Source organism: Mesoplodon bidens (genome assembly GCF_964165515.1).
Source record: "Mesoplodon bidens genome assembly, chromosome: 8".
Taxonomy (NCBI): Eukaryota; Metazoa; Chordata; class Mammalia; order Artiodactyla; family Ziphiidae; genus Mesoplodon; species Mesoplodon bidens.
In genome coordinates this window covers 47628015-47650752 of record NC_138165.1, presented here as the reverse complement: position 1 = coordinate 47650752, position 22738 = coordinate 47628015, and the positions used below count along the sequence as shown (strand labels likewise).

At 43.2% G+C, this 22738-nt stretch overlaps 1 protein-coding gene across 2 annotated transcripts in view; it reads left to right on the top strand.

Annotated features, from left to right (window-relative positions):
* LYPD6B (LY6/PLAUR domain containing 6B) overlaps window positions 1–22738 on the top strand; it is a 41464-nt gene that overhangs the window by 1133 nt on the left and 17593 nt on the right. The window contains exon 1 of one of the 2 annotated variants that reach the window (XM_081242413.1): window positions 5386–5684. The exons of the other annotated variant lie outside the window; for it this stretch is intronic. The gene's annotated coding sequence lies outside the window, so the exon portion shown is untranslated. Of the gene's footprint in view, window positions 1–5385; window positions 5685–22738 lie in introns of those variants that run through there. 2 annotated transcript variants of the gene reach the window in all.

Sequence of the window (22738 nt, the reverse complement as noted above, 5' to 3'; positions counted from 1 at the left end):
TTTCTTTATCTGTTCATCTGCTGATGGACACTTAGATTGCTTCCATATCTTGGCAATTATAAATAATGCTGATGTGAACATTGAGGTGTGTGCATCTTACTGAATTAGTGTTTTTGTTTTTTTCTGATATATACCCAGGAGTGGAATTGTGGGTCATATGGTAGCTCTATTTTTAGCTTTTGAGAAACCTTCATACTCTTTTCCACAGTGGCTGCACCAATTTACATTCCCACCAACAGTGTGCAAGGGTTCCTTTTTCTCCACATCCTTGCCAGCATTTGTTATTTGTGTTCTTATTGATAGTCATTTTGACAGGTGTGAGATGACATCTAATTGTGGTTTTTGTATGCATTTCTCTAATAATTAGCAATGTGGAGCTTCTTTTCATGTGCCTATTGGCCATCTGCATGTCCTCTTTGGAAAAATGTCAAGTTCTTCTCATTTTTTAATCGGGTTATTTTTTGATGTTGAGTTCTATGAGCTATTTATATATGTTGGATATTAATCGCTTATCAGTCATATCATTTGCAAAATTTTCTCCCATTCAATATGTTGTCTTTTCATTTTGTCAGTTGTTCCTTTGCAGTGCAAAATCTTTTAAGTTTAATTAGGTTCCATTTGTTTATTTTTGCTTTTATCTCCTTTAATTTAGGAGACAGATCCAAAAAATATCGCTGTGATTTATATCAAAGAATGTTCTGCCTATGTTTTCCTCTAAGAGTTTTATGGTTTTGGTCTTACTTTTAGGTCTTTGATCCAGTTTGAGTTTATTTTTGTATATGGTATGAGGGAATGTTCTAATTTCATTGTTTTACATGTAGCTGTCCAGTTTTCCCAGCACCACTTACTGAAGAAACTGTCTTTTCTCCATTGTATATTTTTGCCACCTTTATCGTAGTTTGACTATAAGTGTGTGGGCTTATTTCTGGGTTTTCTATCCTGTTCTGATCTATGTGTCTGTTTTTGTGCCAGTACCACATATTTTGATTACTGTAGCTTTGTAGTATAGACTGAAGTCAGGGAGTGTGATTCCTCCAGCTCTGTTCTTCTTTCTCAAGATTGTTTTTGCTATTCAGGGTCTTTTATGTTTCCATACAAATTGTAAATTTTTTTGTTCTAGTTCTGTGAAAAATGCCATTGGTAGTTTGATAGGGATTGCATTGAATCTGTAGATTGCCTTGGGTAGTATGATCATTTTAACAGTGTTGATTCTTCCAATCCAAGAACATAGTATATCTCTCCACCTGTTTGTATCATCTTTAATTTCTTTCATCAGTGTCTTATAGTTTTCCGCATACAGGTCTTTTGTCTCCTTAGGTAGGTTTATTCCTAGGTATTTTATTCTTTTTGTTGCAGTGGTAAATGGGAGTGTTTCCTTAATTTCTCTTTCAGATTTTTCATTATTAGTGCATAGGAATGCAAGAGATTTCTGTGCATTAATTTTGTATCTTGCTACTTTACCAAATTCATTGATCAGCTCTAGTAGTTTTCTGGTAGCATCTTTAGGATTCTCTAGGTATAGTATCATGTTATCTGCAAACAGTGACAGCTTTACTTCTTTTCCAATTTGGATTCCTTTTATTTCTTTTTCTTCTCTGATTGCTGTGGCTAAAACTTCCAAAACTATGTTGAATAATAGTGGTGAGATTGGACAACCATGTCTTGTTCCTGATCTTAGAGGAAATGCTTTCAGTTTTTCACTATTGAGAATGATGTTGGCTGTGGGTTTGCCATATATGGCCTTTATTATGTTGAGGTAATTTCCCTCTATGCCTACTTTTTGGAGGGTTTTTATCATAAATGGGTGTTGAATTTTGTCAAAAGCTTTTCTGCATCTATTGAGATGATCATATGGTTTTTATTCTTCAGTTTGTTAATATGGTGTATCACATTGATTGATTTGCATATATTGAAGAATCCTTGCATCCCTGGGATAAACCCCACTTGATCATGGTGTATGATCCTTTTAATGTGCTGTTGGATTCTGTTTGCTAGTATTTTGTTGAGAATTTTTGCCTCTATGTTCATCAATGATATTGGCCTGTAGTTTTCTTTTTTTGTGACATCTTTGTCTGGTTTTGGTATCAGGGTGATGGTGGCCTCGTAGAATGAGTTTGGGAGTGTTCCCCCCTCTGCTAATTTGACAAGGATTGCATTGAGTCTGTAGAGTGCCTTGGGCAGTATAGTCATATAAACAGTATTTATTCTTCCAATACAAGAACATGGTATATATCTTTCTACCTGTTTGTGTAGTCTTCAATTTATTTCATCAGTGCCTTACAGTTTTCAGAGTACAGGTCTTTTTTGGCTCCTTAGGTATATTTATTCCCAGGTATTTTATTCTTTCTGATGCTATGGTAAATGGGATTTTTTCCTTAATTTCCCTTTCGATATTGATACTTCGATATTAATGTAGAGAAATGCAGATTTCTATATATTAATTTTGTATCCTGAAACAGTATTGAATTAATTAATGAGCTCTAGTAGTTTTCTGGTAGTGTCTTCAGGATTTTCTATGTAGTGTCATGTCATCTGCAAACAGTGACAGTTTTAAGTCTTCCTTTCTAATTTGGCTACTTTGTTTTTCTTCACTGATTCCTGTGGCTAGGACTTACAGAACTATGTTGAATAAAAGTGGTGAGGGTCGGCAACCTTGTCTTGTTCCTGATCTTAGAGGAAATGCTTTCAGCTTTTCACTGTTGAGTATGATTTTAGCTGTGGGCTTGCCTTTATTATGTTGAGGTAGGTTCCCTCTATGTCCACTTTCTGAAGAGTTTTTATTATAAATGGATGTTGAATTTTATAGCTTTTTCTACATCTTTTGAGATGATCATATGGCTTTTGAAGAACAAATTCTTCAATTTGTTAATGTGGTGTATCACACTAATTGATTTGCGGTTATTGAAAATTCCTTGCATCCCTGGGATAAATCCCACTTGATCATGGTGTATGATCCTTTTAATGCATTGTTGGATTTGGTTTGCTTGTATTTTGTTGAGGATTTTTTGTGTCTATGTTCATCAGTGATACTGGCCTGTAATTTTTTGGGGGGGAGGTATCTCTTTTTGGTTTTGGTGATGGTGGCCTCATAGAATGAGTTCAGAAGTGTTCCTTCCTCTGCAGTTTTTTGGAATAGTTTCAGAAGGGTAAGCATTAATTCTTCTCTAAATGTTTGGTGAAATTCAGTTGTGAAGTCATCTGGTCCTGGACTTTTGTTTGTTGAGGTTTTTAAATTACTGATTCAATTTCATTACTGGTAATTGGTCTTTTCATATTTTCTATTCCTGGTTCAGTTTTGGGAGATTGTACCTTTCTAAGAATTTGTCCATTTCTTCTAGGTTGTCCATTTTATTGGCATATAGTAGCCTGTAGTAGTCTCTTACGATCTTTTGTATTTCTATGGTGTCAGTTTTAACTTCTTTTTCATTTCTGATTTTATTGATTTGGGCCCTCTTCATTTTTTCTTGATGAGTCTGGCTAAAGTTTTATCAATTTTGTTTATCTTTTCAAAGAACCAGCTCTTAGTTTCATTGATCTTTTCTTTTTTTTTTGGTCTCTATTTCATTGATTTCTGCTCTGATCTTTATGATTTCTTTCCTTCTAATAACTTTGGGTTTTGTTCATTCTTCTTTTTCTAGTTCCTTTAGATGTAAGGTTAGGGTATTTATGAGATTTTTCTTATTCTCTGAGGTATGCTTGTATTGCTATAAACTTCCTTCTTAGAACCTTTTGCTGTGTCCCATGGGTATTTGATTGTTGTGTTTTCATTTTCTTTTGTCTCTAGGTGTTTTTTGATTTCCTTTTTGATTTCTTCAATGATCCATCAGTTGTTTAGTAGCATATTGTTCAACCTCCATGTGTTTGTGTTTTCTGCAGTTTTTTTCTTGTAGTTGATTTCTAATCTCATAACATTGTGGTCAAAAAGTTGCGTGATTTGACTTCAGTTTTCTTAAATCTACCAATGCTTGTTTTGTGGCCTAGCATGTGATCTATCCTGGAGAATGTTCAATGTGCTGAAAAGAATGTATATTCTGCTGCTTTCAGATGGAATGCTCTCTATATATCAAGTAATTCCATTTAATCTAATGTGGTTTTTAAGGCCTGTGTTTCCTTACTGATTTTCTGTCTCAGTGATCTGTCCATTGATGTGAGTAGGGTGTTAAAGTCCCCTACCGTATTGTATCATTGTTGATTTCTCCTTTTATGTCTGTTAATATTTGCCTTAAATATTTAGGTGCTTCTGTGTTGGGTGCATATATATATTTACAATTGTTATATCTTCTGGGATTGATCCTTTGATCATTATGTAGTGTGTTGCTTTGTCTCTCGTAACAGTCTTTATTTTAAAGTCTATTTTGCCTGATACATGTAATGCTACTCTGGCTTTCTTTGATTTCCATTTGTATGGAATACTTTTTTCCATCCCCTCACTTTCTGTCTATATGTGTCTCTAGATCTGAAGTGAGTCTCTCTAGGCAGCATATATATGAGTCTTGTTTTTGTATCCATTCAGCCACTCTGTCTTTTGGTTGGAGTATTTAACCTGACTACATTTAAGGTAATTATCCATATGTATGTTCTTATTGCCCTTTGTTAATTGTTTTGTATTTGTTTTTATAGGTCTTTTTCCCCCTTTCTTCTTCTTTTATTCTCCTGTGATTTGATGACTATATTTAGTGTTAAGTTTGGATTCCTTTTTCTTTCCTGTATGTATATCTATTATGGATTTTTGGTTTGTGGTTATCATGAGGTTTTTGTATAGCAGTCTATATATATATTGTTTTAAGTTGCTGATCTCTTAATTTCAAATGCATTTTTAAAACTCTGCATTTGTACTCTGCAGGCCCTCATGATTACTGGCTGCTGGTTAGCAGGGCCTGGTCACGAGGAGGCTGGCTGCAGAGCCCCAGGGGTCCCAGGGCTAGTTTTGGCTCACCGATGGCCAGAGTCAGGGCCCTGAAGACTCTGGGGCTGTTGGCCACCCACTGGTGGGTGAAGCCACGTCCTGGAGTTAGTGCTGGACACTGGTAGACAGAGCTGTTTCCTGTAGTCTGGCTGCAGGGCCCAGGGATCTCAGATCTTGTTTCAGATTGTTTGAGGGGTGGTCCTGACACAGTTGGGTATGGGGTCTGTGGTGTCCCGAAGTTTGCATTGGCCTGCTTGTGGACAGGGCCAGGACCTGGGCCCAGCTGTTCCCAGGTTAAGATCTGGCCTGCTGCGAGTAGGAGCCGCAGGCTGTGGGATTGTAGTTTTCTTGCTTCTGATGTCTGCCCCCTGGTGGATGAGGCTGGTCTAGAGGCTTTTGCAGGCTTCCTGGAGAGAAGGGCCAGTGCCTGCCCCCTTTTGGGTGGAGCTGTGTCTTGGCCCTTTGATGGGCAGGGCTGTATCTAGGGTGTTTTTAGAGGCAGCTGTGAGCTCAGGAAATCTTAAGGCAGCCTGTCGTCTGTTGATGGATAGGGATGTGTCTCTGTCCAGTTAGTTGTTTGGCCTGAGGCATCCCAGTACTGGTGCCTAAAGGCTGTTGGGTGGGGCCAGGTCTTAGTGCTAATGAGCCAAGATGGCAGCTGCCATCAGCAGTGTTCATGGGTAGAATGTTCCCCAGTATGGCTGCCACCATTGTCTATGTCCCCTGGGTGAGCCGCAGCCACCTCTCACCTCTCCAGGAGACTCTCCCAGACAAGCAGGTAGGTCTGTCCCAGGGTCCTATCAAATTACTGCTTTTGCCTTACTGCTTTGTGTAGGCCCTTTAAGAATGAAATCTCTATTCCCTGAGTTCTGTGAGGCTCCTGAAATTAACCCCTTGGCCTTCAAAGCCAAATGCTCTAGGGTATCATCTTCCTGATGCAGGACCCTCCAGGCTGGGGAGCCTGACAGGGGGCCCAGAACTCTCATGCCTGTGGAAGAACCTCTGCAGTATAATTCTCCAGTTTGTGGGTTGCCCACCCTGGGGTATGGGATTTGATTATATCTTGAGTCTGCCCTTCCTACTTTTCTTGTTGTGTTTCCTTCTTTATGTCTTTAGTTGGAGAAGATCTTTTCTGGTAGGTTCTAGTCTTTTTTTTATGGATGGTTGTTCTGCAGATGTTGTTTTGGTGTGCTCATGAGAGGAGGTCAGCTCAGGGTCTCTCTACTCCCTCATCTTGGCCCCTCCCCTCTGTGAATTTTTTATATTTAAATAAACTTACATCTGTGTAAATATGTGTTAGGTTCTATGATGCAGCAAGAGTGCAGCCTTGAATACACTAAAGCTTCTGTGGGCTTCAGTGCTATGTTCATAAAAATATGTGTTCATTTTTCTCAGCTCTTTTATTGAGGTTCAGGAATCTTGCCCCCCACCCTTCTCCTTATTTAATGATGTTCTTCAGTGATGGTAGCAGCCGAAAAAGCTGCATTTTGGTGGGTTTGTGATATTTGCATGGGATTATAGAATATTTCTCAGCTAGATTTTTCTTGTTGATTTTTTTTTTTTTTTTTTTGCGGTACGCGGGCCTCTCACTGCCGCGGCCTCTCCTGTTGCAGAGCACAGGCTTCGGATGTGCCGGCTCAGCGGCCATGGCTCATGGGCCCAGCCACTCCGCAGCATGTGGGATCTTCCTGGACCAGGGCACGGACCCGTGTCCCTTGCATCGGCAGGCGGACTCTCAACCACTTGCGCCACCAGGGAAACCCTCTCATTTTCTTTTTAAAGCCTTCAGGCTCACCTTGATTGGTTTGTAGCATAAATCCAGTTGTTGGTTTTTTATGACATAAGAGTAACAACTGTTCTTATACTCTCCTGGTAAAGATGTACTGTTTAGTCATTGCAGCTGTTCGTATAATACCTGCTGTAACAGCAAGTCCTGATGCTTTGGTTCAGTGTGGCTCTTTTCCTGGTGTTTTAAGACTGGATTCAAGGCTTAGGGTCCTGTCAGGAATGAGATGGCATATTCAGACTGGTGTTATTTAAGAGAATGAATAAGGGGCTGTTTACAACGGAGTGGGTTCGATTTAGGGAAATCAACCTAAACCTAGTCTTCATAGTTGGCAACAGAGAGAAGCCATTTCTATCCTATAGGCCTAAAGGATAAGATAAGTGGTTACCAGAACCCAGGAGAAGGTAGCTGTGGAGTCAGGGACCTGATGGGAGCTGAGGGACATGACGACAGCCTGGCAGGGAGTGAGTCAGAGGAGTAACTTCCCCAGTCTCACTCTCTGCCCACCCTCTGATCTGCCAGTTTCTGCCATTGGCCAAACGAAGCTGAAAGCTGGTGGAAAAGGGAGCTGTGTGCCTGGTCTTCATAGCTTGGCTTCCCAGGGCACAGAGCAGGGTGGACAAGGTTGGACGGTGGGGCTACAGGAGCAAGAGGTGAAAGCCCAGCAGGGTTCACCTCCTTTCACCCTTTTAGGATAGCTTGGGAAGATCGTGTGGTCGTAGCATATTTAAGGCCTAACCTAGTGTGTATTGAACCCCATGTGAATAGGCCATCGGTGGGCAGAACTTCAGTTGTTGAAAATAGAATTCTCACAATCTTCACGTCGTTCACCTAAAATCTAAATGAACAGTGAACACGGAAATGGAAATGGAAATTCTGTTGGTGGAAAAGATGGAAAAGCTTTATTTTTTTTCTTAAAGGTAAGGCCTGCAAGTGTGTGAGTCCTTTAGAGACCTTTAGCCCATCTCTGAGCAAGGACTGGAGCTGCCGTGCCCACGCCAGTGCTCAGCAAGGAGGGCAGTCTTGTGTCCCCAAATGAACCCCAAGCTTTTTTCAGGGTGGGGACTATTCCATGGGGTGGAGTAGACACAAAGTTTTCATGAGGGAGAAATATTGAAACTGGGCCTTTAAAGAGTGAGAAATACAAGGTAATGACACATGTGAGAGCACAGAGCCTGTTGCTTTCTCAAGCACACTTTATGAGAGCTGCCTTTTATTTATGAGCATAGACAAAGAATATAGATTTATCAGAAAGCAGATAAATGAAAATGCTCCACTGAGGCCTAAATATTGTACCCACATATATTCTAGAGTAGTTTTCTTAAAATTTGTCTTCAGAGTTTTACATTCTTCTCTCATATATGCTCAGATAATCATAGTATTTGAGAGCTGAAAATATGTGTATTGAATTTCAGTCTTAAATCTAGCCAGATACAGCGTAGTCTTAATGATATTGGCTGGTATGTTATTCATTGAGGAACCATAAATCTCTATTTTGAGCTTTTAAATTTATTTAATAATTTGAAAAAGCAGCAATTGGTAGGGACTTATTCCCTCTCCTTTAATTCCCACAACTCTCTGCAAAATAGATATTTAATATCTCTATTTTACTGATAGGAAACTGAACCTCAGAGCTGTAGAGGGATCAGCCAGAAGTAATAGATCCAACTAGTGACAGGATCAGGATTTGCTCCCATGCCTGAGTGCCCCATCCATTCTCCCCCCATTATACTAGGCAGCATTTACACTTGACTTTACCCTTGTGGGACTGTGAACCATTGCTTAAACGTCGTTTTTCATGTTGCAATTAAAACACTATTTAATGCATATAATTTTTCAGTTTCCTCTGGGAATATAAAATTATGCCCATATATATCTTTATATATGTACATTTCCTTCTGCTCCAAGTGGTAATAGTGACAATTTATAGAGCAAGTGACATGCTATAACTTTGTTATACATGTAGAATGCAGAAATTTTTTATTAGGATTGCTTTTATAAGCTTGTCAGCTTCCAGAGAGTTCTTTGAATAATCTGTTCTGGATTTTGTGACTGTGCAAAAGCCAGTACGATAGTCTTTTGCCATTGCATGTAGTTTCTTGTTGGTTTTTAAGTGCCCTTCTGTTTCAGAATGATAGCCATGAACATGTTCTTGTATAATACATTTTTAGATATAGAATCAGGAATAATTTGAGCTAGTGTTATAAACAGTGGCCAGTGACATAAAGCCTCAGCACAGAAGAAGGACAACAGGACGAATGCATAGTAACAGTTCTGCATCCTAAAGCTCTCCCAAATGAAAGATAACCATGCAGGTGCTGAAAGCATTTGACGTGATTGGTAATACAGTCTCTTAAACAGAGTTCTAGGGATTCTTTATCACCTGGCACATAGTGCTTAAGCAGTTAATTCATTCAATAAGATACATGTATGTGTGTGTATGTGCAGATACATATACATATACACACACACATATCCAGATGAACTTGTCATCTAAGATTTCTGCTTTGATACAGATATTCCATCACATTAGAATATATCCAGAGAGATTCAAATGAGAGACACATCTGTGTGTATACACTATATTTTTATGGTCATTTTTCTCCCTCAGCTGAGACTAAATGAAGTCAAAAGTGCTAGCCGGGGCTTCCCTGGTGGTGCAGTGGTTGAGAGTCCTCCTGCCAATGCAGGGGACACGGGTTCGTGCCCTGGTCCGGGAAGATCCCACATGCCGCGGAGTGGCTGGGCCCGTGAGCCATGGCCACTGAGCCTGCACGTCCGGAGCCTGTGCTCTGCAGTGAAAAAAAAAAAAGTGCTAGCCATCACCTGCACGTCTATTGACCTTGAAAACTTTTTTCTCAGTTGAGTTCTATTTTCACACATGAGTGCTATTTTCACACGAGTGCCATGTGTTTGAGAATGCGTCTTTGGCATGGTTCTCCTCCACTCAACAATTATAGAATAATGGATCCTTAGCCAGCTGTTGGACACTTCAGCCTAGATTTCTATTATGAGAACTTTGACTGGTTATTAAAAGAAATGAGTTCAGTACAGCAAGCAAGGATAGGGAACATAAAAACAATGTCTTCCGTGCCCAGCCTCTGTTGCCACTGAGTTTATATCCGTGCGGTTCTGCTGGTAGAATCCCCCATTAACAGCACCAACACCTGTGTGCCTGCAGCTCTCTTGCAGAACTTCTGTCCAGTTACTGTATCTTCCTCTCAAATTTAAAAACACCCCTCTCACACAGAAAAGAAAATAATCTCTCTCATTTGCCTGCCTGACAGTGGAAATATCTTTGTAAAATCACCTCTTAATATTATGCCTTTGGCTTTTTTAAAGAAACGGCCAAATGAGGGATGCATCTGGAGCTCTTCAAAACAAATTTCAGGCTTTATCCATATGTTGTTTGCTGCTCTCTGTATAAACGTGCATAGGGACCACTAATTTGAGAATTAAGGATCAGGGGGGAGTTTTCTTTTTACAAATAATGAGAATGTGTGTTCCATGTGTGTCTCTCTTGGCTCCTGGGAAGTACAGAGCAAAGTGTGACATACAGCAGAGGAACACCATTCATAGAAGGGGTTAGGATCTTTATTTTCCTCTCATCCAATGTTTTTTTTTTTTTTTTTTTTGCGGTATGTGGGCCTCTCACTGTCGCGGCCTCTCCCGTTGTGGAGCACAGGCTCTGGACGCACAGGCCCAGCGGCCATGGCTCACGGCCCCAGCCGCTCCGCGGCACGTGGGATCCTCCCAGACCAGGGCACGAACCCACCTCCCCTGCATCGGCAGGCGGACTCTCAACCACTGCGCCACCAGGGAAGCCCTCCAATATGGTTTTGACTCCATATTTTGAGAGGTTTAAGTGACTTGGCATAAGCCTCCTAAAAATCATTTATGGAAGCAAACTGGGTAAAAATTATTCCACCTACGTGAAGGATACTCTCAAATATAATCAATTAACATAGTTTTATTAGATTCCTACCATTTGTCCACATAGTTCAATACAACATGACAAACCAATCTTGATTCTTTTTAAAAGGAGTTCTGTTTCTAATCCCTAAACATCTAATCTTATTCACATGGAGTTCTTACCTTCTTATTCTCCTGTGTCATGAGAGCCTTCTCAAAAAGATGTAAAATTGTATCTTTGACAAAAATGCAGGACTTCCCTGGTAGCTCAGTGGTTAAGAATCCGCCTGCCAATGCAGGGGACACGGGTTCGAGCCCTGGTCCGGGAAGATCCCACGTGCCGTGGAGCAACTAAGTCCATGTGCCACAACGACTGAGCCTGCACTCTAGAGCCCGCGAGCCACAACTACTGGACCCGCATGCCACAGCTACTGAAGCCCACACGCCTAGACCCCGTGCTCTGCAACAAGAGAAGCCACCACAATAAGAAGCCTGTGCACCGCATGGAGAGTAGCCACCGCTCGCCGCAACTAGAGAAAGCCCGTGTGCAGCAACAAAGACCCAATGCAGCCAAAAATAAGTAAATAAAATAAATAAATTTATTTTTTTAAGATGTAGCTGAAAAGCTATTACTTTGGAAGTGTCTTTTAGCTTTTTCTTAAAAATTGAATCATGTTTAAAAAGATGTCTTTAAAATTGATTAGACTATTTCTTCACCCAAATTACACACTTATGGGCCCTGTATTAATTCACAGTTGATTTGCATAATGAAATTATTTTAATAATAGCACTGTTTTAGACTTTATTTATGGCTGTGTTGGGTTTTTGTTTCTGTGAGAGGGCTTTCTCTAGTTGTGGCAAGCAGGGGCCTCTCTTCATTGCGGTGCGCGGGCCTCTCACTATTGTGGCCTCTCTTGTTGCGGAGTACAGGCTCCAGATGCACAGGCTACGTAATTGTGGCTCACTGGCCCAGTTGCTCTGCGGCATGTGGGATCCTCCCAGACCAGGGCTCGAACCCGTGTCCCCTGCACTGGCAGGCAGATTCTCAACCACTTCGCCACCAGGGAAACCCTAGACATTATCTTGTATCACGTTGCATGTAGTAGGAAAAACTCCCATCTTTAGCACTGCAAAATGCACAGCTTTATGTTTAGAAATGAGATACTCAGTTCTGTGAGTCTTTGATCCTGTGCCTTATGAGATTTTTTTTTAAGTTTTACTTTAAAAGAGTATAGCAGATATTTGAAAGACAAATACCGTAGGCTAATACATATATATGGAATCTAAGAAAAAAAAATGTCATGAAGAAACTAGGGGTAAGATGGGAATAAAGACACAGACCTACTAGAGAATGGACTTGAGGATATGGGGACGGGAAGGGTAAGCTGTGACAAAGTGAGAGAGTGGCATGGACATATATACACTACCAAACGTAAAATAGATAGGTAGTGGGAAGCAGCTGCATAGCACAGGGAGATGAGCTTGGTGCTTTGTGACCACCTAGAGGGGTGGGATGGGGAGGGTGGGAGGGAGGGAGTCGCAAGAGGGAAGAGATATGGGAACATATGTATATGTATAACTGATTCACTTTGTTATAAAGCAGAAACTAACACACCATTGTAAAGCAATTATACTCCAATAAGGATGTAAAAAAAAGGGATAGCAGAAATCTGAAATATTATGATGATATTGTATTACATTTATGACTTTTTATGGCATAACTAAAGTCTTCATTAATATCCTTCCCCTAAAATCATAGAATATTAGAAGTGGAAGGAACCTTGGCAGTCATTCATTCCAACTTCTCACTTGGTTGCAATAGAGAGAACTTCTGAATCTTCTTAAGAAATGAGTGCATAGAACTCAACACAGTTTACTAGATTTGGTCCAGCTGGTGTGGAATGGAATTGGACAGTTATATCCCTTGATCTGATCTCTATTCTCCTGCTAATGTTACCTGAAAAAGCCTGGTGGGGAGGGAGGGAAGGGGGAGAACATGTCTTCAACATCGTCTAAGTAAAATGTACATTACCTACGTACTTGCACTCAATCCACACAGTTTAGAAATTTTACCTACATGACTCTAAGCCTCGCTTGTCTTAGTGGCAAATGGGGACAATACTACTTAACTCCGCGGTTGCCTGATTACTAAATGTAGAAGCAGAATTTTACCCTAGGTCTACTTGAATCAAAAGTCCATTGTTTTCCCCCCTCAAAGATGATTGTAGTAACTCTTGACAGTCACAGCTCACTAGTGGTTCACGTTGACTTTTGGGCTCCAATAACGTGTGACAGCACAGGGACGGTGTCTCTCTTATTCACTGTTGTATACTAAGTGCTCAGCACAGTACCTAGTATGAATGCATGACTTATGATCATGCTGCTTTCAAGATGTGGACAAGCAGTACTGAGAGGTTGAATCATGATTCTATTCTTCCCTACTGAACGTTATTATGCAAGAGTAGAATCCATGGTACTCCACAGAGATTTCTGTATTTTCAGATAAACATGATGGACTGAGCATAAGCTAAAATTTTCTCTCTTGTATTTTGCTTCAGGCACATAGAAATGCTAAATTAAATATCTTTAAAATTAATATTTAAACTTAGCGGGGAAAAGGAACTCTTCATGTACCGGAGCAGAGAATCTGTCAGAGAAGATAAAAGCTGAGCCGCTGGAGCTGGGCTTTCCGTGCCCAGGCGAGAGTCCCCTCAAGGAAGAGAGCTGGAGCAGAGTCTCAGCCTAGATCCCGTGATGCTCTTCCCAAATTTAATGAGAACCAGAGTATCTCCATTGGCCAACCTCTCCTAATAGCCAAAAGCAAGTAGTACCACCCTTGGAATGGATGGTAAAGTTTTTCGTCAAATTTCTCCTTTTCAGAAGAGTGTTTTCACCTTTTCCACTGTTTCTGAGTAAAATTCCAGCACTCATTTTGATTTTCCTCTTTGCCTTCTATTCTTTTTATAGGGCAGCCAGGCCTATTAGGTTTGTCATTAAAGTGTCTTACTGCGGGATAAGTGATGCTTGCAGGAAGGTGTGAATGCGAGTGTTGATAGGCACGTTGGACTTAGGAGAGCTGCTCCCCTTAAATTATGTACTTCGTTTGTTTTATTGGCAGTGGAGGTTGGCCTGGTGCTTGCTGACTCATTATTAGCAATTGTGCAAGAAGTGCCAGTATTTACCACCTCTGCTTGGCCTCTTCTGTTTCACATCTCCTTTTGATTCCCTCATTTCTTTCTCATCTTTGGATGCTCTGGCAGCTCCTTACTGTCCCACAGCCTTTGTCTTACTTGCTAAGAAACGTGCTCCTTATAGGTCATAGCTAATGATGTTGGTTCTATTCCCAAACGTACTCATTGAATATCTATCATGTGCTGAGTATGGGCCTAGGGAATATAAAAAGTAATGTAGTCCTCTTCTTACCTCAGAAGAGTTTGCGGTCAAGGATGTGTCACTTCCTCAGGCCCGCACATTCCCCAAGGAAGCTTAAAAATGCCACATGTAGGAGGAGATGATGGCCATGGCTCAGACCTGGGAAATAGTCATGCTTGTGGACCAAGGGCCACGTAGGTCCTTGACTCCGGGCAGTAGCGGGCCAGTCTTACATGGGGCTTCCTAAATTTACGAATCTGGCTACCTGCCGTTCCCTGGAATGCCTGACAGTTGCCTACCCCTGTTGTATCCCTACAAACGCGCCTTGCAAAAATCCCTTCTTCTCGGCAAAGAAGCACACTGCATTCTGGAACAAAAATTAATATACTTTCCAAAGAGAGGACTCATAAAATAAAGACCAGCACCATAGGTGAGGGGTTTCTGACAAGGTCTACTCTCTGGGAGAGATGGATGATGGTAATGAGCTGTGTCTGGGGAGGAATGTTTTGAGGTACCCTTGAGTTTGAGAAGTGTGGACCAGATACCTAACATGGATGTGGAGCTTTCTTAGTGTCAGTATAAGAAAACATCTAAGTTACAGGAGGCCAAATCATAACGGCCATATTCTGAGTCAGCAAGCAGCTGTTCTTAACCATTATGTAGGTCTCAGATTCCTTTGAGAGACTCAACCCAGGGGGAAAATATGTATGGACACAATTTTGCAAATAACCTTAAGAAGCTCACAGGTCCCCTCTCCACCATATGAAGAACTCTGCTCTATGTGATGGTCCTAGAGAAAGTACCAGAATGGTTTAGTCTAGCTTGTATTAAAGATTTTTTTTTCCTTCTGGAGCGGAATACAAGCTCTGCTATAACCTTGTTCTGCTAGAAAGATTGCAACAAGAGCCTACTCAGCAAAGTTTCAGCAGATAATTTTTAGTTCAGAGTCTCCGTGAAATGATTCCAAATGTAAAACAATTTTCAGATACTATAATTTAGTCATTTGCTTTTTCATTAGCCTAATGTCTTTTCGTTGTGAAAAAATAAAGCAGTCATGTTAACACAAACCTATATACTGAAAAACAGAGATAAATATAGGTGCTTGGGAGAAAAGCAATATGTAGTGATAGATTATAAAGCATGCTCTGGAAAATGTGAGATACTGTTATTTAGTGCTTTCTTCATTTGACAGGTAAAACCTTTGCAGTTTTGGAGGATTTTGATAGAATAAGGCTACGCTGTTTTAACTAAAAATGGAAAGGAAAATACATCTAGTCTATATGGAAGCAATATTCCTGTGGTGTGTTTTTCACTATTTTCAACTTCTGTGCTAGAACAAGCTGTGCAGACATGTGTTGAGGGGATGCTGTGTTTCAGGCCGTGCAAGGATCTTGGCATGTACTGCCCCTGAACCCCCCTGCCCTGTTATATAATAGTAATGAGACTATCCTCCCTACAGTGCTCTTTCCAGGAAAGGGGAAACCAAAACACAAGTCTAATTCTTGGGTTTGTTGTTCATTCAGTCGTTTTTTAAGTCTTCTATCATCCATTCAGAAGAACCTTTGTGCTGTATCTGAGCCCTGTATTCCTCCTGGAAGAAAGGAATGCACTCTTACTTGCCTTCCTTTCTTCCAGGAGCTAGAAATAAGGCTATGTGTTTGGGACCAATTACTACTCTCCAGAGACAAAGCTTTCTTGAGAGTATTTTTCAAAACTAGATAATGTAAATTCAAACAGTTTCTTGACTTTGCAGGACCTGAAATCCTTGCCACGGCCTGCTAAGTGCGTGTGTGGCCTGACCCCACTGGCTCTGGCTTTGTCTCTTTCCCCCTTTCTCATGCTCTGGTCACACTGGCTGCTTTCTGAGTTCCCCCGACGAGGCACACTTCTTCCTATCTGAGGACCTTGGTTTCTTTTCCCTTGATTCTTTGCTTGGACGCTTTCTTCTCAACATTTAATTCACCCGTGCGCATGTCACCTACTCAGATGCCCACCATATATATAAAGCAGTTCCTGCTATTTACTAACATATCACCTTATTATGTTTCCTCCACAGAGTTTATGACGATCAGAAATTATGGTCTTTTCCATATTTATTGGTTGTCTTCTCCCTCTAAAATGCAGATTGCTTGAGAGCAAAAACCTTGTTGGGGATCTAGTGGTTAAAAACATCTGTTATGTACGAGGTGTCAATAATGGTATGTTGAATGAATGAATGGGCTTTTGTCTCACTGAGATTATGTGAGGAAAATCAGGCATTCTGAATTGTGATCCCAAAGTATTTGGGGATTTGTTCATCATAATAAATGCTTATGTAAGAATTAGCAAAATGCCGAGCACATAGCGAATTAGGTAGTTCAAGTGCTTTATATGTATTAACTAATTTAATTCCTATAACCCTATGAGGTAGATATTATTATTACTCCTATTTTATAGATGCAAAAATTGTGGTACAGGGAAGTTAAGGGACTTGCACGAAGCTACACAGATTGTAGGTTTGAAGGCAGGTACATGAGCCAAATGAACGCTCTTTACCACTGAACAGAGAGTGCTCGATAAATACAGCTTTGACCTTGTGCCCAGCACTGGCTGAGTGCTTTGTATGCATGGTGTCACTCAGTCCTAAGCTCCACACTATGAAATAGGGACTGTCATTATGCCTGTTCTGCAGATGGGGAAGCTGAGGCTTGGAAAGCTTAAGCAACTTGTCTCAATTTCCATAGTCGCTTAGTGATGCAAACGGGACTTGAATGTAGATAATATGAATGCTGTGATCTCAGGCATCCTCTCCACATTACAAGAGCACTTGTGGGTGGCTCTTGGAACATAGTCATTTTCAGGCTTGTGAGAGAGGGATTAGTCTCCCTCATTCAAAAGGTCTCCACTGGTGTCAAGATGGGGTATCAATTACTTGGCTACAGATTCGTAATGAATACGGAACAGTCCAACTCAGAGAAATGAACAGGGAAGCAGAATGTGTGTCAGTATAACCACTGGTCTGTAAGGAATAATAGAATTGGTTAAATGTTCATTTCTTCAGAAAGAGCATAACAATAGGATTTAGAAACTTGGTAACTGTGAAAGGTCAATTTTCGTTTCTAAAATGAACAAGGACAGAATTAGAAATATATTGGTGTATCACTAGGTCCGATTCTGTACTGAGCTGAAATGCAGTCAGTGTACAAAGTTTAGCTCTATTGTTTTGTGAAACTTACCAGGTTTTTCACCCTGAGTCCTTCCTTAGGGACTCAGTTCTCTCAGTAGCAAAAGCCATCTGTAGGGATGATACGATGTCGTGGGTACATTCTGTCTGATTTTCAGCTCATTCTCTATAGATAGGCATTATTAACCACCCATACAAAACCAGTGTACTCACAACACAAGAGGGGGGGCATAAAATCCCTAGAACTTATGCATTCTTACCCTGGCTTCAAAGAAAGTATCCATGTGAAGGATTATGGTTGGATTTGTGGACATCAAACTTTTTTTCTTTGGAAGACTCCCTAAACCCACTGAGACCTATTGATTCAGCAAGAAGAAAACAGATTCAGCATATATACATACATATATTTATATTTAAAAAAAAAAAAACAATTTATATATTTATTTTTGGCCATGCCATGAGGCATGTGGGATCCTAGTTCCCCAACCAGGGATCAAACTCATGCCCCCTGCAGTGGACGCATGGAATCTTAGCCACTAGACCCCCAGGGGAGTCCCTAGCCAATATTTTTGAACCCTAAGATTCCAACGTTTTCACAGAACTTGTATTACAAGTGCTCTTATGCAGGCAGTTCTATGTGATCCTACCCGAGCCTCTACTTGATGCTTACAATTACCCAAATGTGTGGGCAGGGTGGATGTTATTAAGCCACTTTACAGATGAAGAAATTGTGGTTAATAGAGTTTAAAGAGCTTGTCCAAGGTCAGTGTAAGGCCTGGCCGTAAAGGATGGCACCGTGAAACAAAGAGCTTTAAATTAGCTTTATTTCGGAGCGCTCCCGGAGCGCTCCCGGGCAAGGTTCGCTGGTCCGAAGGGCAGGGCCACAGAAGTTGCACCCGGTTGAGGGCTTGGGTGGGGTTTATAGGGGGTAGAAAGGAAAGGGTGGGGCAGATCGTTCTTGGTGTAGATTAGTCCTCATTTGGCGGTTTTCTTCGGGTGCTGTGGCAATATCGGACACCAGTTGCATCAGTTGTAGGACCATTAGTTCCGCCCCTCTCAAGGGCAGGAAGGCTGAAAGTCCCCGGGCTGATGCAACCGGTGAATTTGTTTGCATCACCTGCCTCGGGCCAGCTGACCTTACATCCTGACATCTTTGGTGTGATAGGGTGACGTTTCATTCTCTAGCTACTTCCTGCTGAACAGGGGCGTCGAAGGGAAGTCGGGCGGTCAGAGACCGGGGGCCTAAGGGAGAGCAGCAGGGGGTTCTGCGGGAAGTAAAGTGTAAGAATGGAGGAGCATCTGGTTCGCTGTCACCTGAGAGACTTCTTGTATGCGCCTGCGGAGGAACCTGAGAAAACAAGGAGCAAGTATAAGTAGAGTGCAGATAAGGCTTAAGGGACCCAAGATCAGTGTTAGCCAGGTGTATAGGGTAGATCGCCACCAGTCAGGGATAGGGGAGGTGGATGGTCGTTGTCTGCGTTGGAGCTCGTCTTTTAGGCGGTGGAGGGTATTTATGTTGTCTTCGACGAGCCCGGTCTCATTGATGTAATAACAGCACTCCTCCTGCAGGAAAAGGCAGGTACCTCCTTTGTCGGCTGTCAGGAGATCCAGGGCCCGTCGATTTTGGAGAGCAACCCGAGCTATGGAGGTGATCTGGCGCTGAAGGGAGGTGATGGAGGCGGCAGATGCTTCAACGGCCAGCTGAAGTTTCTGTGCTAGGTCCCGGGATGTTGAGACACTGTGTGTTAAGGCATCCCCTCCGAGGCCTGCGGCAACCAGGGAGGAGGCAAGAGAGATACCTGCGACCATAGGGAGAAAGATGGCTCTTTTCTTCCAGCCGGAAAGCTGTGTGGTTAGTGAGAAAAACTCGGCTTGGCCGTATAGTGTGAGTTGTGGGACGAGAGTCACAGGGACACATGGGAAGGAGGAAGAAGGATTAATTCTTTTGGTTAGGGAACCATTACACCAAAAAAAACATGCCTGGTGGTGCCCCTATTGGAGTGCTTATGGGAAGAGTTGAGTTGCAAGAGAGCTCTTTGTCAGATAGGTTTGAGCTGTTTCCATAGCAGAGTGTAAGGCTTGTTCTGTCTGGCTCGAGGAATAAGGGAATTTTTAAGGGAGGAAAGGGTAGGTCTTGGGAAGTGGAGTTAAAGGGTTGGTCAAGTGGGACTGCAGCCAAGGGTGGCCGACCCAGCGAGGCACACAGAAAGCAATCCGAAATGTTGCCTATCCCTGTATGGTTAAGTATTTGTATCCCTTGGTGAATAAGGGTCAACCAGGAAAAAGGGTCTTTGTTGTTTTTGGGATGGGGCAGTTGGTGTTCTAAGGCCTGTTCTATTTCTTGGATGGCAGTGGCCTGTTCACTCAGATGTTGGATGATTTGGGGAATCAAACTAATGTAGGAGCGAAAAATCTTGATAGATCCCACAGGATAAGCATCAGTTGCCCATCGGTAAATTTTTCCTTGTACCCCTTGTATCCACCTTGTATCCCAGGGGTCTTTAATGTTAAGGGATAATTGGCCTTTGCCATCAGTGGTAAGTAAGTAGGATTGTTGGAGTGAGTTCCTGGTGTCTAATTTTGCCACGTGGATGTTACATGAGTGGTAGGGGCACCCCCCATAGGTGTCTGTCCACCAGTGACAGTAGCCTTTAGTCTGGTCGTAGGTGAAACAGACAGCGGGGGCAGACCAGCCCAGGGGAACGTTCTCCAGATTGGAGTAGGGGATATGGATAGTCACCAGGGCCTGGCATCCACCTGGTTGGCAGTCTCCTGTTCCCAGGACTCGGGCATGGACTTGGCCTTTTACTTGCCATGTCCCGTGTATACAGAAACGCCATAGGGATGTCTGATGAGTCCTAGCTGGTAGGAGAAGCAGCAGAAGCAGCGGGAGGAGAGGCAGGGTGGTGGGTGAGCCGTAGCCTCGTGGGCCCCAGTTGCTGGGCTGACCAGGCCTCCGAGGTTGGGGCCGCCTTAAGGCGGGAGACATGGTACCAAGAGGGGTGTCCTAAAGGTTTGGCTGCTGTGGGAGTGGTAAGGATTACTGTATGGGGGCCCGTCCACCACGGTTTAAGGGACTGAGGGTGTAATTCCTTGAGGAGAACCCTGTCTCCTGGTTGTAAAGGGAGAGAGAGAGTCTCGGAGACAGCTACTGTTGGAAGGTTGCAATCTGCATGTTCCCGGAGGAGGTGGCGAAGCAGGGACAAGTAAGGGAGGTAAGAGGCTAGGGGTGGACTCTGGGTGGGTAGTTCATGTAGGAGGAAAGGTCGGCCGTAGAGTAGTTCAAATGGACTGAGGCTGGTGGGACCCCGAGGTGAGGCTCTGATTCAGGTAAGGGCTAGAGGAAGTAGTTCAGGCCACGAGACGCGGACCTCAAGAGGTAGTTTGGTGAGGTGATCCTTTAAAATCCCAATGGCGCGTTCAACCTTACCATATGACTGAGGATGGTAGGGGATGTGGAGTTTCCAGGTAATCTGGAGGGCCTCGGATACCTGTTGAACCACCTGGGAGACAAAGGCGGGTCCGTTGTCTGACTGTATGGAGGTTGGCAAACCAAACTGGGGAATGACATGTCGGAGTAGGATAGAGGTGACCATGTCTGCTGTCTCTTGGGCCGTTGGGTAAGCCTCGATCCAACCTGAAAAGGTATCGACAAGAGTGAACAGATCTCGAAAGCGTTTGCAGCGAGGCATGTGGGTAAAGTCGACCTGCCAGTCCTCGCCCGGTTGATGTCCGCGCATCTGGTGTGTTGGGATCCGGGGTCGTAGGCCTCCTTGTGGGGTGACAGAGGCGCAGGTTTGACAAGCCATGTGAGCCTTGGAGATAGCCTCCCTGAGTCCAGGCAGGTAAAAAAGAGGATCCAGAAAACGGAACATAGCCTTGGGACCTACGTGTAGAGACTTGTGAATGTCTGATAGGAGACTGGCCGCCTGGGCCGAAGGGAGGGCAACTTTGTTGTCCATAAAAATCCATCCCCCCTTATCTTTGTTTCCCCCTTTTGATAATAGGGTGGTCTCCTCATGGGGGTATATGTGGGTTTGGTAGGAGAAGTGAAAAACAGGAGTGGAGCTGGAGGGTCTCCCTTGGTAAGTTCTCGGACCACAGACTCGGCCTTTGAGCTACCCTGTGCTATCAGGTTGGAGGGAGACAGATGACCTCTACAGTGGATAATTGCCAGCTCCGTGGGGACTTGAAGGGCTTCTAAGAGTTTGGAAATAAGGGTAGCGTTGACCACTGGAGATCCCTTAGTGGTCAAAAATCCACGCTCCTTCCATAGCGCTGCATAGTTCACACATAGTGTGTGCAATGAGAAAGGCATATTTAGAGTCTGTGTAGATATTAACCCTTTTCCCTTTTGAGAGACTTAGGGCTCGAGTGAGGGCAATTAATTCAGCCTTTTGAGAGGTCGTCCCTTCTGGGAGGCTGTTAGCCTCAATAATGGTTGAAATAGTTACCACTGCATAGGCTGCCTGGCGGCGTCCATCAGGGCCGAGTGTTGAACTGCCGTCTACAAAGAGAGTGCAGTCTGGGTTTGATAGAGGGATGTCAAAGAGTCCCTCCCTCGAAGGATGGAGGGCCTCTATGACTTGAGGGCAAGAGTGAGTTGGGGAGCTCTCGGTACCCGAGATAGGTAAGAGGGAAGCTGGATTTAGGTGAGGAGAGAGATCTAGAGAAACAGCGGGGTTTTCGATGAAAAGTAGATGGAACTCCTGGATGCGAGAAGGACCCAGAGGGAGAGAGCTTTATGGCTGAGAAGGTCAGCCAGCTGGTGTGAGGAAAATACGGTTAGTGGGTGGGCCAGGGTAAGTTTGAGTGTTTGTTTGGTTAGCTCCGCTGCTACTACCAATGCCCGAAGGCATGGTTGCCATCCCCTAATGGTTGGGTCCAGTTGTTTGGAGAGGTAAGCTACAGGGCGGTAGGAAGGCGCTACAGGCTGGGCCAGAAGTCCGGTAGCCATTCCGCATCGTTCATCTACAAAGAGATGAAAGGGTCGGTTTGGGTTAGGCAGGGAAAGGGGAGGAGAGGATATTAGAGTGTCGCGGAGGGTGGTGAAAGCCTGCCGAACAGTGGAAGGGGAAGTAAGAGGTCCTTGGGGGGCCTCTTTAGGGGCTAGATATAAAGGTTTAGCAAGAAGAGCAAAGTTAGGGATCCAGTGTCTGAAGAATTCTGTAAGGCCCAAAAAGGAGAGAATTTGTTCTGCTGTTTCCAGAGGCTGGAGTTCACGGATAATCCAGGTGCGGTCGGCTGTTAGACCCTTTGTGGTAGGGGTAAGGTGGAGCCCCATGTAGGTTATAGAAGATACAGATAACTGAGCCTTGTCTGGGGAGACCCAATAGCCATGAGAGCCGAGGAAATTGAGGAGGTCAGCAGTATGTTGTTTTGAAAGGCTGAGAGAGGGGCTACAGAGGAGGAGGTCATCTATGTATTGGAGAACTGTACTAGGGGTAAGAGAACAGGAAGTGAGGTCTCGTGCTAATGCCTGGCCAAAGAGGTGGGGGCTGTCGTGGAAGCCGTGAGGGAGAACTGTCCAGGTGAGCTGGCTGGAAACGTGAGTATCAGGGTCCGTCCAGGTGAAGGCAAAGAAGAAATAGGAATCGGT